Below are 12,406 nucleotides of genomic sequence, written 5' to 3'. Positions count from 1 at the left end.
AATCAAAGAAGTGGAATCAGATACAAAAAGAAGAGGAAATGGACACAGGCAGTTTTTCTCTTTTTTTCTATTTTTAGAAGCAGTGTTCTTTGTTACAGTAATTTCATTGGCCAGCCCAATTAAACCGAAGCATAAAACACTGCAGCAATAGTATATTTTGTTGTATTTTCAAGTTTGGTTATACATTAAAATATTTGCATATGCATGTGAACAATTATAAAAGGTCCTTTAAATGACAGATTCCCAAGAGGTATCATTACGATAAAAACACACAAAAATTATTTATTGCACCTATCAGTGATGTTTTCATCACAAACTGTCTAACTTAATGAACTTTAAAGGGCTTGTGAAACCATATAGTACTGGATGAAATTGGAGTGAAATCTATTTCCTCCCTTATTTAAAATGGGAAACCCACTTCACAGTGGGAGACAGGTATACATTTTACACACTTGGTATTTCTTATTTAGGAAAATAAAAGTTCAAAGGAAAATGACAAAGCAGGTGGTCAGGAATAGGGATGAAAATTGCTTTCTTCTTCCACCCAACACCCCAAAAAAGTCACCATTCAAGTATTGGACGTGCCTCTGAATCCAGCCAAAAATCTTACCGTGGACTCTACTGCTGTGAGAGAAATAGAGGAATTAGTGATAATTTATGCAAAGCACTGCACTAAATATGACTGGAGAGAATTTTATGAGGGATAGAAGACTGCTTACCACTTGGAAAGAATGTTGGTGGCCAGAGAACAGACTCAGAAAGGTCTTACACCACAACTACAATGTACTGTTTGCAGGCCAACTCAGTGCAGAGTGGGAGGATTTGGCTCTCCCTGGAGTTATTTGACTAGCCAGCAATTCCGGTGGTCACGAAGCTCAGTAGTGGCCACAACCAAGACTGCAACCAGTCTCAAGAAGGTGGCCCAATGGATCCTGGACACATGTATTGGGTGGTGAGTATTTGGTCATGTTGGGAGGAGTAGGTATGATGGGTTGCAAAGTCCAGGTGGAGAGGAAGGGTACTTTCTTCTGAAGGGTTCCCTCCAATGCATGAAGGGCACCTCCCGAGATGATGCAGCATCCTTCCAGCCTCCTCCTTCCCTTGCTGCAGCCTGCCTGTGTTTAGTTGTTTTCTGGAATGAGCAGGGTAATATTGGAGTGGACTGAGATTTTAAAAAGATAAATGCCTACTCAATTATTGATATAATTATCGATATATTGGCAGCACAGTGGCTCAGTGGTTGGCACTGCTGCCTCACAGCACCAGGGACCCGGGTTCAATTCCGGCGTTGGGCAACTGTTTGTGTGGAATTTACACGTTCTCCCTGTGTCTGTGTGGGTTTCCTCCGGGTGCTCTGGTTTCCTCCCACAATCCAAAAATGCACAGGTTAGGTGAATTGGCTATGCTTCCTATGTGAGGTGCACTATTCAGGGATAAATATGGGGAATGGGTCTAGGTGGGTCACTCTTCAGAGGCTTGGTGTGGACCTGTGGGCCAAAGGGTCTATTTCCATACTGTAAAGAATCTAATCTAAATATGGCAGGTGGGTTTGCCGATTTCCTACTATGGATGTCAGCTTACAGGAGAGTTTGAAGTTGGTAGACTTGTTACACCCTCACATTACATGTCCCACACCACACTGCCGACTTCCCACCATCAAAACCACACTCAGTGGGGGTGGCGGGGGGTGGGGGAGGTAACATCCAGCCTCTGCTTATTTTAGAGACAAATACAGTTTCAAATAATTCCTCTTTGTTTATGAGCTCAAATGAGCATTACCCAGTCTAAAAAAAAATCAGGCATCAGCTTTCTGGTAAAGTTAACAATAATAATACTAATAAAAATAATAGGAATACAGGGGGAGAAAAAGAGAATTCAATGGAATTGTTTCACCGCAGGAAGGAACTGGCAAAACTAATGACAGCAACACGAATAAATGTCACACTTAGCAATTCCAAAAGCTACAAAGAGCTCACATCTTTTTGTAGTCCATGTATTTGTCTCCAATAAATAGGATATCACGCCCAGACTTGTCAAACATTCACGGCATTTGCTTTCCAAATCATGACTAGCTATCTGGTTCCAGCCAAGATCAAATAACTATTTACAACAATCTACGTTCACTTTCAATCACACTCTGTTGTACAACATGGGGTCCCTGGGCTTCAACAACACATGGGCCAAATATTCTAGATTATTTTATGCTCTCTCATTCTAATTCAATTTTAAGTATTCATAATATGTGGACAACACTAGCAAAGCAGAATATATTTCCCACTGCCTGGTGTCATGAAGAAATTACTTACTTAAGGATGGACTGAAGTCACATATAGGTCCGATCACATAGTGGTTGGCAGTTTGTTTTGTTAAAGGATGTGAAGCAAAATTTGGGTTTTTCATCGTTAATTTTTAGATGCCAGCTCACACATGATCAGCTTCACCAAATTGGAGACCTTAGTTAAATCAATACAACGTGACATTATTTTATTTTGATGATAAGGAACAGCAGGAAACGAAACTGCCAACTATCAATGGTACATACTCAGAAGAGAACAGAACACAAGCACACTTAACCACACTACTTCAGTGACAGGCTATTGATAAGCTTAAGATCTAGCCATTAATAAAGTTACCAAAAGCTTTTCATCTTCATTTGACCAAATAAATCTGACATATTGCATAGTAAGTGCTTGATCGATCACAGCCTTGATGCAATGACTTTAAAGGGGCGATCCAAAAATTGCTTCATTTCTTCATTGCAGAGACAGTTTACTGTTTAGATCTACTGGCCTTAAAATGGGTTTTTGGACAGTGAATTGGCAATGTTCGGCATCTTTAACCTTTGGAAATGGTCTTGAGCTTGGAAATTTGACACAAGCCTAATTTGATAAAGAAATTCTGCTCTTGACTGGTCTATCATTCACAGTCTACCACAGCTGCATCTTGGACTCATCTCCCCCAAGAGCCAACAGGGAATTAATTGATCTCGAAGAAGCATCTTACTTATAACTCTCATCATTGAGTAAGGCCTAACTGTTTACAGAGCTTCTACCACTGAGGTACAATTGGGTTGTTAATGATAATCTGAGTCACAACTACAGTTAAATAAAAATATGTGGAGTCATTATTAATGCCTCATGATTAAATACTACATTTTTGAACTGGAATTTTATCAGTAATCATTTGTATAATAGTATTTAAGTTTTTACATTCTTCCTGTGATGTGAAGTGCCAAATAAAACATTTTGAAACATTATTTGATTGTTAGCAGTTTTCTTTTCCTAATTAAAGAATTCTCACAGATAAACAATGTTGCTGGCTGCTTGGAAGCTTGATGGCATCATAGCAGCCTTGGCTGGGAGAATAAATTGAACACCATTACAACCAATTTCAAGGTATCTACATAGGGATAATAGATTTCTCAACACAGCTTGGTAAGCGCCTAATAGGAGATGGGGATGGAGATGGGGTCCAAACCATAAATCAAATAACTAAGATAGCCACTAATAAACCGAAAGGATTGTTCGGATAAACTGTGAGATGCATGGACCAAAGTGAACACAACATATACAACAGGGACAGACTAAGAATCTATTCAATTCAAGCATAATTGCCTCCCCAATACTTTTCCTTTAAAATTCCTGCTACCAAACATGAGAAGCATGACTGACAAGATATAGTTCTGTGTAACCCATGTGCATAATTGAACATCCAAGTCCAAAAAACCTCCCTTTCATCAATGTGAAATATTCTAATATTGCGCAAACAAGTAAGTGACAAACTCATTTATCTGATGTGCTATCTGCAACGGGTGGCAAGTAAAATTGAAGAAAATGTTCCTCCAGCTGTCAAAATGCAATATCAGCTCATCAATGAAATACATTTTTCTCAGCAGGTATTTTTCAAAATGCACAAAATGCATTTGCAAAATACTTTGTATGCTGATCTACCTTCTTCCCTTCATCTGCTTCCTTCAACAACATTAATCTCTATTTATATGCCAAACCATCAAATGTTTTTTGGTAATACTCTTGTTCAACACCTTGGGATATTTGATTGAATCATAGGCACTATGCAAATACACGCCTTTATTTCTGTTGATTTTGTTTTGGTAATTCTCCAAACTCTAATTCTCACAATAAAGTTTACAATTTGTCTGGTAAAGCGTAGAAAAATGTCTGTCTGAGGTGCTTTATTATAGTAATACTGTTGTGGTATTTTGCCATTGTTTACACCACAGCAATATTCCAAATTATATGTCAAGCCCTTACCTCAGAAGGTCACTGTATCAGTGTCAATTTTCTGTTGGAATGCTGCCTATACTCAATATTTATCTGAAGTTTCATTAACATTCATCAATTCATTTAAGCATGCTTTTAAATATCTGTCTTCGTACAGACATGAGTACAGCTCTGCTTAGCTAAACTCACTTCTGTGCCAGCATCGAATTGCGGGGACAATTCCAATGGGCGAAGAAAACCTATTTTATGATTATCACAAATACCCTGTAAAATTGTCTGTACTGTACAAATAAAGACTACATTGACTACATTTAAATGGTCATCAATACACATTGCTCATATATTTTACACCTCTTCATGGTATCCTAGTACAGTATTATTGTATAGGGATGTGAGAGTCAAACGGTTAATGCTGGGGAGTTTTTTAAGCACCACCGGATATGGTCGTGTCATAAGAATTTGGTGAGAAAACAGGGGGGAGACTTCCTATTCGGGTCTTCCTCATAGCTTCTGCAGCAAAATTTATCACATCAGTGTAATATTGCCATCCTGAAAAAAACTATGTCTTGATTAAGACAAAAAACTATTCTCATTAGAATACCTGGTAGCTTTCCTGTACCACATTACACCAAACGGATTCTGTAGATCCCAATCAAGAAAGAGGATGATGACACGAAATCTATCACCAAGTTCATATGACACAATGAGTGCTGATTCCAATTAATACACAATCCCCAACTTCTCCAACAGAAAATTGATACTGATACAGTGACCTTCTGAGGTAAGGGCTTGACATATAATTTGGAATATTCTGTGGTATAAACAATGGCAAAATACCCCGACAGTATTAGTATAATAAAGCACCTCAGACAGGCATTTTTCCACGCTTTATCAGACAAATTGTAAACTTTATTGTGAGAATTAGAGTTTGGAGAATTACCAAAACAAGATTAGGATGATTGGCCATCCTAAATTGCCCCATAGTATCCAGGAGTGTGCAGGCCAGGTAGATTAACCATAGTTACAGGGATAGGGTGGGGTCTGGGTCTAGGTGGAATGCTTTTTGGAAGGTTGGTATAGACTCGAGACCAAATGGCCTCTTCCTCACGCTTTTGGAATTCAATGATTCGATGACAGAAAGAATGATAATGAAGCATATTGTCTCATTGGTGAGAGATTGCAGAGCACTGAGATGTGGAGAGATCTGGGTGTCCTTATAAATGAATCACAAAATATTAATGTGCAGGCAGAGCGAGTAATTAGGAAAGCTAATAGTGAATTATTGTGAGGGGAACCGAATACAAGAACATGGAGGAGACTAGTTTAGTCTGGGATTATGTTTGGCACTGGCTGGTTGGACTAAAAGATCCATTTCTGTTCTGCATTACTCTATGAAAACTTGAGTTATACAATGCATTGGTGCTACCACACCTGGGGTACTCTGTACAGAATTGGTCACCTTATTTAAGGAAGGATGTACATAGAATGGAGGCAATGCAGAGTAGGTTTACCAGACTAATAATTGGAATTAGGAATTGACTTTTGAGAAAGATCGGACAAGGTGGGGTTGTATGCTCTGTGTGTTTAGAAGAATGAGAGTCAACCTGTTTGAAACTTACAAGACCCTGAGGGGTTTTGACAGGGTGAATGTGGAAACGATTCTCCTATGGGAGAATCTACAACTAGGAATCACCATTTAAAGATCAAGGGTCATATAAAATAGAAATAAAGCAAATTTATTTTGTCTTTGTAAGTCATTTGTCTTTGGATCTTTCATCCTAAAAAGTTGGGGAAGCAAACTCCATGAACATTTTAAAGGCAGAGATGGATAGATTCAGGTTAAGACATGAAAGATTATTAAGGTAGACAGGAACGCAGACTTGAGGTCACAATTAGCTCAGCCATTATTTTATTGAATCGTGGAGTAAGTTTGATGAGCTGAATGGCCTAATCCTGTTCCTTGCTCATATGGCCTCATGTAAATCAACTTATTTGATGTAGTGCTATGCTTTGCTTTGTAATGCTCCTGTGAAGCACTTGGTACATTTTACTGTATTCAAGGAACGATACAAACATAAGTTATTGCTATTGTCAAAGATATGGTTAGCAGTGTTGACTTCATTAGAGTCATGGACTGTTCAAGAGTCTAAAACTATAGAAGCATAAATATAATGAACAGTTGAGGTATTGAGGTAGATTGAAGAGATAGGGAAGGACATGAAAGAATTTTGATACATGGATGAGGCTGCATTGATCCGTTTTCAGTTATAATGTATTGGTGAGTGAGTTTTCTATTACCCAATCTGTCTTGGCCAGGAATGAAGTTCTTGCTTGATCTTCTGCTTTTCATTTCATGACAGATACAAGTGTGATGGTGGTTGCATTTCTCAGAGAATTCATGATCAACAATGTGGAAGTGTCCACCACTGTTGGAACCCTCCAGCTTTCATCTTTTTTGCACCTTATTTAAAGCCCCCTGCGCACCATTTCAGACACTGCCAGCCAAGAATGACCCTTCATACTGTTGACCCTAATCAGCAAAGAGATGCTAAAAAGAAAGGAAAGCTCACTTATCATTTACTAGCAAAGATCTGGAGGAAAGTGCAGACTTCTTCACAGTGGACTGCCACAGGAAGTTACACCACCAGTCAGCCAAATCTCAAAAAGCAGCCCACGTAAGTGCAGGGTCCTGTATGAAGCAGCATACCCAGCAGTGCCACAAGAAAGTCAAATTATCCCCTGTGCTCCACCATCTTATTTCTGGAACCTCACACTACGACAGCAGCCTGCAGCTGAATACTAATGACCTAGTGTCCTAACAAAGCAATCTGATCCACACAGGGGCTAAAAGAGTGAGTACCAAGGAAGCAAGCTCAGAGCTATTCAATGCATGTGTCTATGTCAGCACAAAAGAATCCTGTGCAGCTGCATGAGATGCATGCAGGCCCCTTCAAGCAAGTCATGCAGACAGGAGCGAGACTAAATATTTAAATCTCCAGTGTGTGGGACTTGAATCCGTGACTATCTGCTACTGAAGCTCAGAACCACAGTAAACATTTTAAATATGAAACTGCCAACTTAATTTTGTTTAGTTAAAAAAAGTTAACAGCATACAGGCATGGTGAAAAGTTTACTGCAATATGATAGTGGGTATAAGTCAGAAGTAATTATCATGCAAATCACCGTAGATATTTCTATCTGACTGGTGACTCTGAATTCGACAGCTGGACCGAGTCCCTCTATCATCCCTGATGGCAATTTTACAGCCTCCATATCATCCACATGTGGCAAATATTACGACTCGGTTAACAGCTGCTTTAGTCATTTGAACAGGTCATCGCACATTTCCTGAAAATGAAGCAACAATAAAAAAAAAACAAATTTTCAGGACGAAGTCTGCATTCCTGGATGCAATTAATTGCACTTAGTGTGGAACCATTGAACTGGGTTTTAACAAAATAAACAGTCGGTTGGGTTGGAAAAGAATAATCATTTAAAAACTCTGTACTCCAAATCTTCTCCAATATGTCCACCTTTATAATTAATGGTGATGGAACCAGGGGCAAGCAATCAAGCCACTAATTGAAGAGGTTTTTTTTAAGCTTATTTGTGAGATATGGCCACTGCTGGCTCAGATAGCATTTCTTGCTCATTCCTAATTGCCCTGTCAAGGTGGTAGTGTACTGATGCTACATCAACCATTGCAGACCATTTGCTGTTGCTGTATTCACAATGTTACTGGGGAGCAAGTTCCAGTATTTTGATCCAGTAACGCTCCCTTCTGTAAAAACACCCTCTGTTACTCCATTGCACCTGGAGGAGCAATTCCACTCCAGAACATCCCAGAAGGCCTCCTACTTCAAGGACCACAATTCCCCTCCCACATGGTCCCTCCAGTGTAGCTCCTCCACTTCCCTCACTTCAGTCCTTGAATCCCATCTCTCCAAGAGTAAACAGTAACAAGGACAAAACCAACACCCCCACCCCTTCAAATCCCAGTCCTCACCTTCTACCCCACGAAACTCTGGATACAATGCATCACCCTCTGCCATTTGCACCCCACGACTAGAGATCCCACCACCAGAGACGTAGTTCCCTACCTACCCCTATCAACATTTTGTATTGACCATTCCCTTCGTGACTCCCTTGTTAGGTCCATGGTCCGCACCAGCCCACCCTTCACTCCCTGCCCCTTGTCTTGCCACTGCAAGAGGTGTAAAACCTGTGTCAACACCTCCTCCCTCACCTCCATCCTAGGCCCCAAAGGATCCTTTCACATCTGGCTGAGATATTGCTGCACCTCCAAACACCTCATCTACTGTGTCCGTTGCTCTTGATGTGATCTCCTCTATATTGGGGAGATAGGTCACCAACTTGCAAAATGTTTTAGAGAACATCTCTGGGACACACACACCAAACAATCCCACCACCCTGTGGCTGATCACTTCAACTCCCCTCCCACTCCACCAAGGACATGCAATTACTGAGCCTCCCCACTGTCAAATCCTAGCCACCCAAAGACTGGAAAAAGAACGCCTTATCTTCCACCCTGGAACCCTCCAACCACATGTGATCAATGTCAATTCCACCAGTTTCCTCATCTCCTGACCCTCCCCCCACCTTATCCCATATCCAACCCTTCAACTCAGAGTGCTCTCTTGAACTGTTCTGCCTGTCCATCTTCCTTCCCACCTATCCACTCCACCCTCCACTCTGAAATATCACCATCACCCCCCAGACTTCATCTACCTATCACACTCTGATATAACTTCCACCAGCTCCACCCTCCTCCCATTTATCTCTCAGCTCCCTCCCCACCCCACCCCACCCACTCCTGATGAGGCGCTTATGATGAAGCGTTGACTCTCCTGCTCCTTGGATGCTGGAAAAGTAGAATGATTACTGACAATGTTTATCTCATCAACCCCCACGTGACTAAAAAAGAGTAGTGGTTATAGACTGAAATTGTTGAATTCAGTATGGAATCCAGAAGGCTATTAGAAGCCAATTAGAATATAATTGGAACAGTGTACAAAGCCAAGTATAGCGAGGTCAGAGTAGAACTGTGGCAGAGAATTTAAATGATGGGTGACCAGATGATTGGGGTCACATTTATGGAATGATCAGAATTCTGAAAACTGAGAACTTAGCCCACATTCAGTCTACTCACTTTACAGGAGACTTGGTGAACGGAGAGCAAAGTAGACTATATTGAAAAAATGTAGAAGCAAATCATTGCTTCAGCTGGATTACTGTTTGGGGATTTGTGTGGAAAGAAGGGAGGTGGTAAAAGGGCAGATGCTCATTTAATCCCTACAGTAGAGAAAGAGGCCATTCAGCCTATCAAATCTACAACAATCCTCCAATGAGAATCCCACCTGGACCCAGCTCCCTTCCCTATCTGTAATGTTGCATTTACCATGGCTTATCCACCTAGCTTTCACATCTTCCACATCTTTAGAGTGGATAGAAAATATCACTAAACATGGTTTTCCCTAGAACAGACTGCCAACCAATTAATGGGCATGGACAGGCTTTTTGTCTCATTATAACAAACAATACAGAGTGGGTTCTAGAGTTTTTACGGGCTAAAAGGATGCTATGCAGGTATGTGAGAGAAAATTCAAACCACCCTGAAGTGAAAATGCCAACCTTCAAAGTATTATAATTTTGGAAGTAAAAAAGGGCTTTGCAATGGTGTGGGGAGGAACACCTTCCCCCCCCACCCCCCCCCACCTCCCAACCCCTGCAAAGAGCATCCTGTAATGGCTGCTGACCCTGTTCCAATTGCTCTCCTTTGATAGGGCTCAATAGTCATTTAATTGTATTGGCTGACTAGCCCTGATGAGAAGGCTCATGCCCGAAACGTTGATTCTCCTGCTCCTTGGATGCTGCCTGACCTGCTGCGCTTTTCCAGCAACACATTTTCAGCTCTGATTAGCCCTGATGAACAGCTCCACCGCCCCTCATCTAAAGCTGATCACGTTCCACACCACTTGACCCCAATGTCCTACCTCTTGAAAATAAACCATGGTCAGGGTGGTGAATGGAGGCAGGGGTCTTGCACATAGACCATCAGCATGAAATTCCAGTATTGCTCATTCCCATTCCACACTTTGGGTGTAGGGGCTAAAAGCCTAGCTCAGAAAGGTCAGGGCAGCAAGGTATGAATGAAAAAGGACCAAATGGAGATAAAGAGAGGGTGGAAATTTGAAGCAATATTTATTAAAGTTTCCAGTTTCAAAATGTGATTTGAAAATGGCATCAGCAGAGTCTTCAATGTAGCTGAAATTTTAAACAGTAAGAAGGAATGAATCATGACCTTGGACTGGAAGAAAGTATGCTCCACATACTGCACAAACAAAACAGATACCCAGGATCTTCATGAGACCCCAGAGCAACATTTTCTATTTGGAGGAAGGGAATGGAATTAAAGGAGAAGCACCACCAGAACCTGTCTCATTTCCACAGCATTTTCATTTGCAAATGCAGGAAATGGATTGAGGATGGGACCCAGGGAGATACTGAGGAAAGTTATCAGTCTGACACAGATACAGTTGGGAAAAAGAGTAAGTCAAACAGACAGGGCAGGCAGGAACAAAGTAGAGAATGAGGTAGGACTGATAAATTTAACTGCATTTATTTCAATGCAAGAGGCCTGACAGGTAAGGCCCATGAACTTCGGGCATGGTCAGGAACATGGGACTGGGATATCAATTACAGAGACATGGCTCAGGGATGGACAGGACTGGCAGTCTAATGTTTCAGAATATAGATGCTAAGGAAGGATTGAAAGGGGGACAAGAGAGGAGGGTGAGTGGCATTCTTGATTTGGCGTAACATGAGAGGTGGCATGGTGGTTCTGTGGTTACCACTGCTGCCTCACAGTGTCAGGGACCCGGGTTTGATTCTAGCCTCAGGCGACTGTCTGTGTGGAGTTTGCACATTCTCTCCCATTAGTGTTGGTTTCCTTTGGGAGCTCCAGTTTCCTCTCTCAGTCCAAAGATGTGCAGGTTAGGTGAATTGGCCATAATGTTCAGGGATGTATAGGTTAAGAGCATATTCAGAGGAAATGTAGAGTAATAGGGATAGAACAATAGGTCTGAGTGCATTATTCTTTGGAGCGATGGTGTGGACTTGTTGTGCCAAATGGCCTGTTCCCGCTCTGTAAGGATTTTATGATTCTATTCTATGATTACAACTGTATTTAGGGAGTATATTGTTGGGAATATACCTAGAGAGGTTATTTAGGTGGAACCAAGAAATAACAAAGGGATGATCACTTTATTGGGATTGTAATATAGACCCCCACACCCTTCAATAATCAGTGGGAAATTGAGAAACAAATTGTAAGGAGATCCCAGTTATCTGTAAAATAATAGGGGTTATGGTCAGGGAGTTTAACTTTCCAAATATAGACTGGGGTTGCCAAGTGTTAAGGGCTTGAATGGAGAGGAATTTTTAAAATGTGTATGAGACCATTTTCTGATTCAGTACATGGATGCACCTACCTGAGGAAGTGCAAAACTTGACCTACTTTTGGGAAATAAGGCAGGGCAGGTGACTGAGATGCCACTGGGGGAGCACTTTAGGGTCAGTGATCATAATGCTATTAGTTTTAAAACAGCGATGGAAAAGGATAGACTGGATCTAAAAGTTAAAGTTCTAAGTTGGAGGAAGGCCAATTTTGAAAGCACTAGGCAAGAACATTCAAAAGTTGACTGGGGGCAGATGTTCGCAGGTGAAGGGATGGCTGGAAAATGGGAAGCCTTCAAAAATGAGATAACGAGAATCCAGAGAAAGTCTGTTCCTGTTTAGGTGAAAGACAGGTTTGGCAGAGGTGGGGAATGCTGGATGACTAGAAAAATTGAAGTTTTGGTCAAGAATAATAAGAAAGTATATGGTAGGTATAGACACCAGAAATTGAGTGATTGCCTAGAAGAGTATAAAAGCAGGAGTATGCTTAAGAGAGAAACCAGGAGGGTAAAAAGGGGTCATGAGATAGCTTTGGCAAATAAGGTTAAGGCGAATCCAAAGGAATTATATAAATTTGTTGAGGACAAAAGCGTAACGAGGGAGAGAATAGGCTCCTTTAAAGATCACAAGGCACTGCTGGAGATGGGAGAAATACCATACAAGTATTTTGCATCAGTGTTTACTATGGA

This window comes from Hemiscyllium ocellatum, chromosome 3, assembly GCF_020745735.1.
Source record: "Hemiscyllium ocellatum isolate sHemOce1 chromosome 3, sHemOce1.pat.X.cur, whole genome shotgun sequence".
Taxonomy (NCBI): Eukaryota; Metazoa; Chordata; class Chondrichthyes; order Orectolobiformes; family Hemiscylliidae; genus Hemiscyllium; species Hemiscyllium ocellatum.
Note: the sequence above shows the minus strand (reverse complement) of the source record.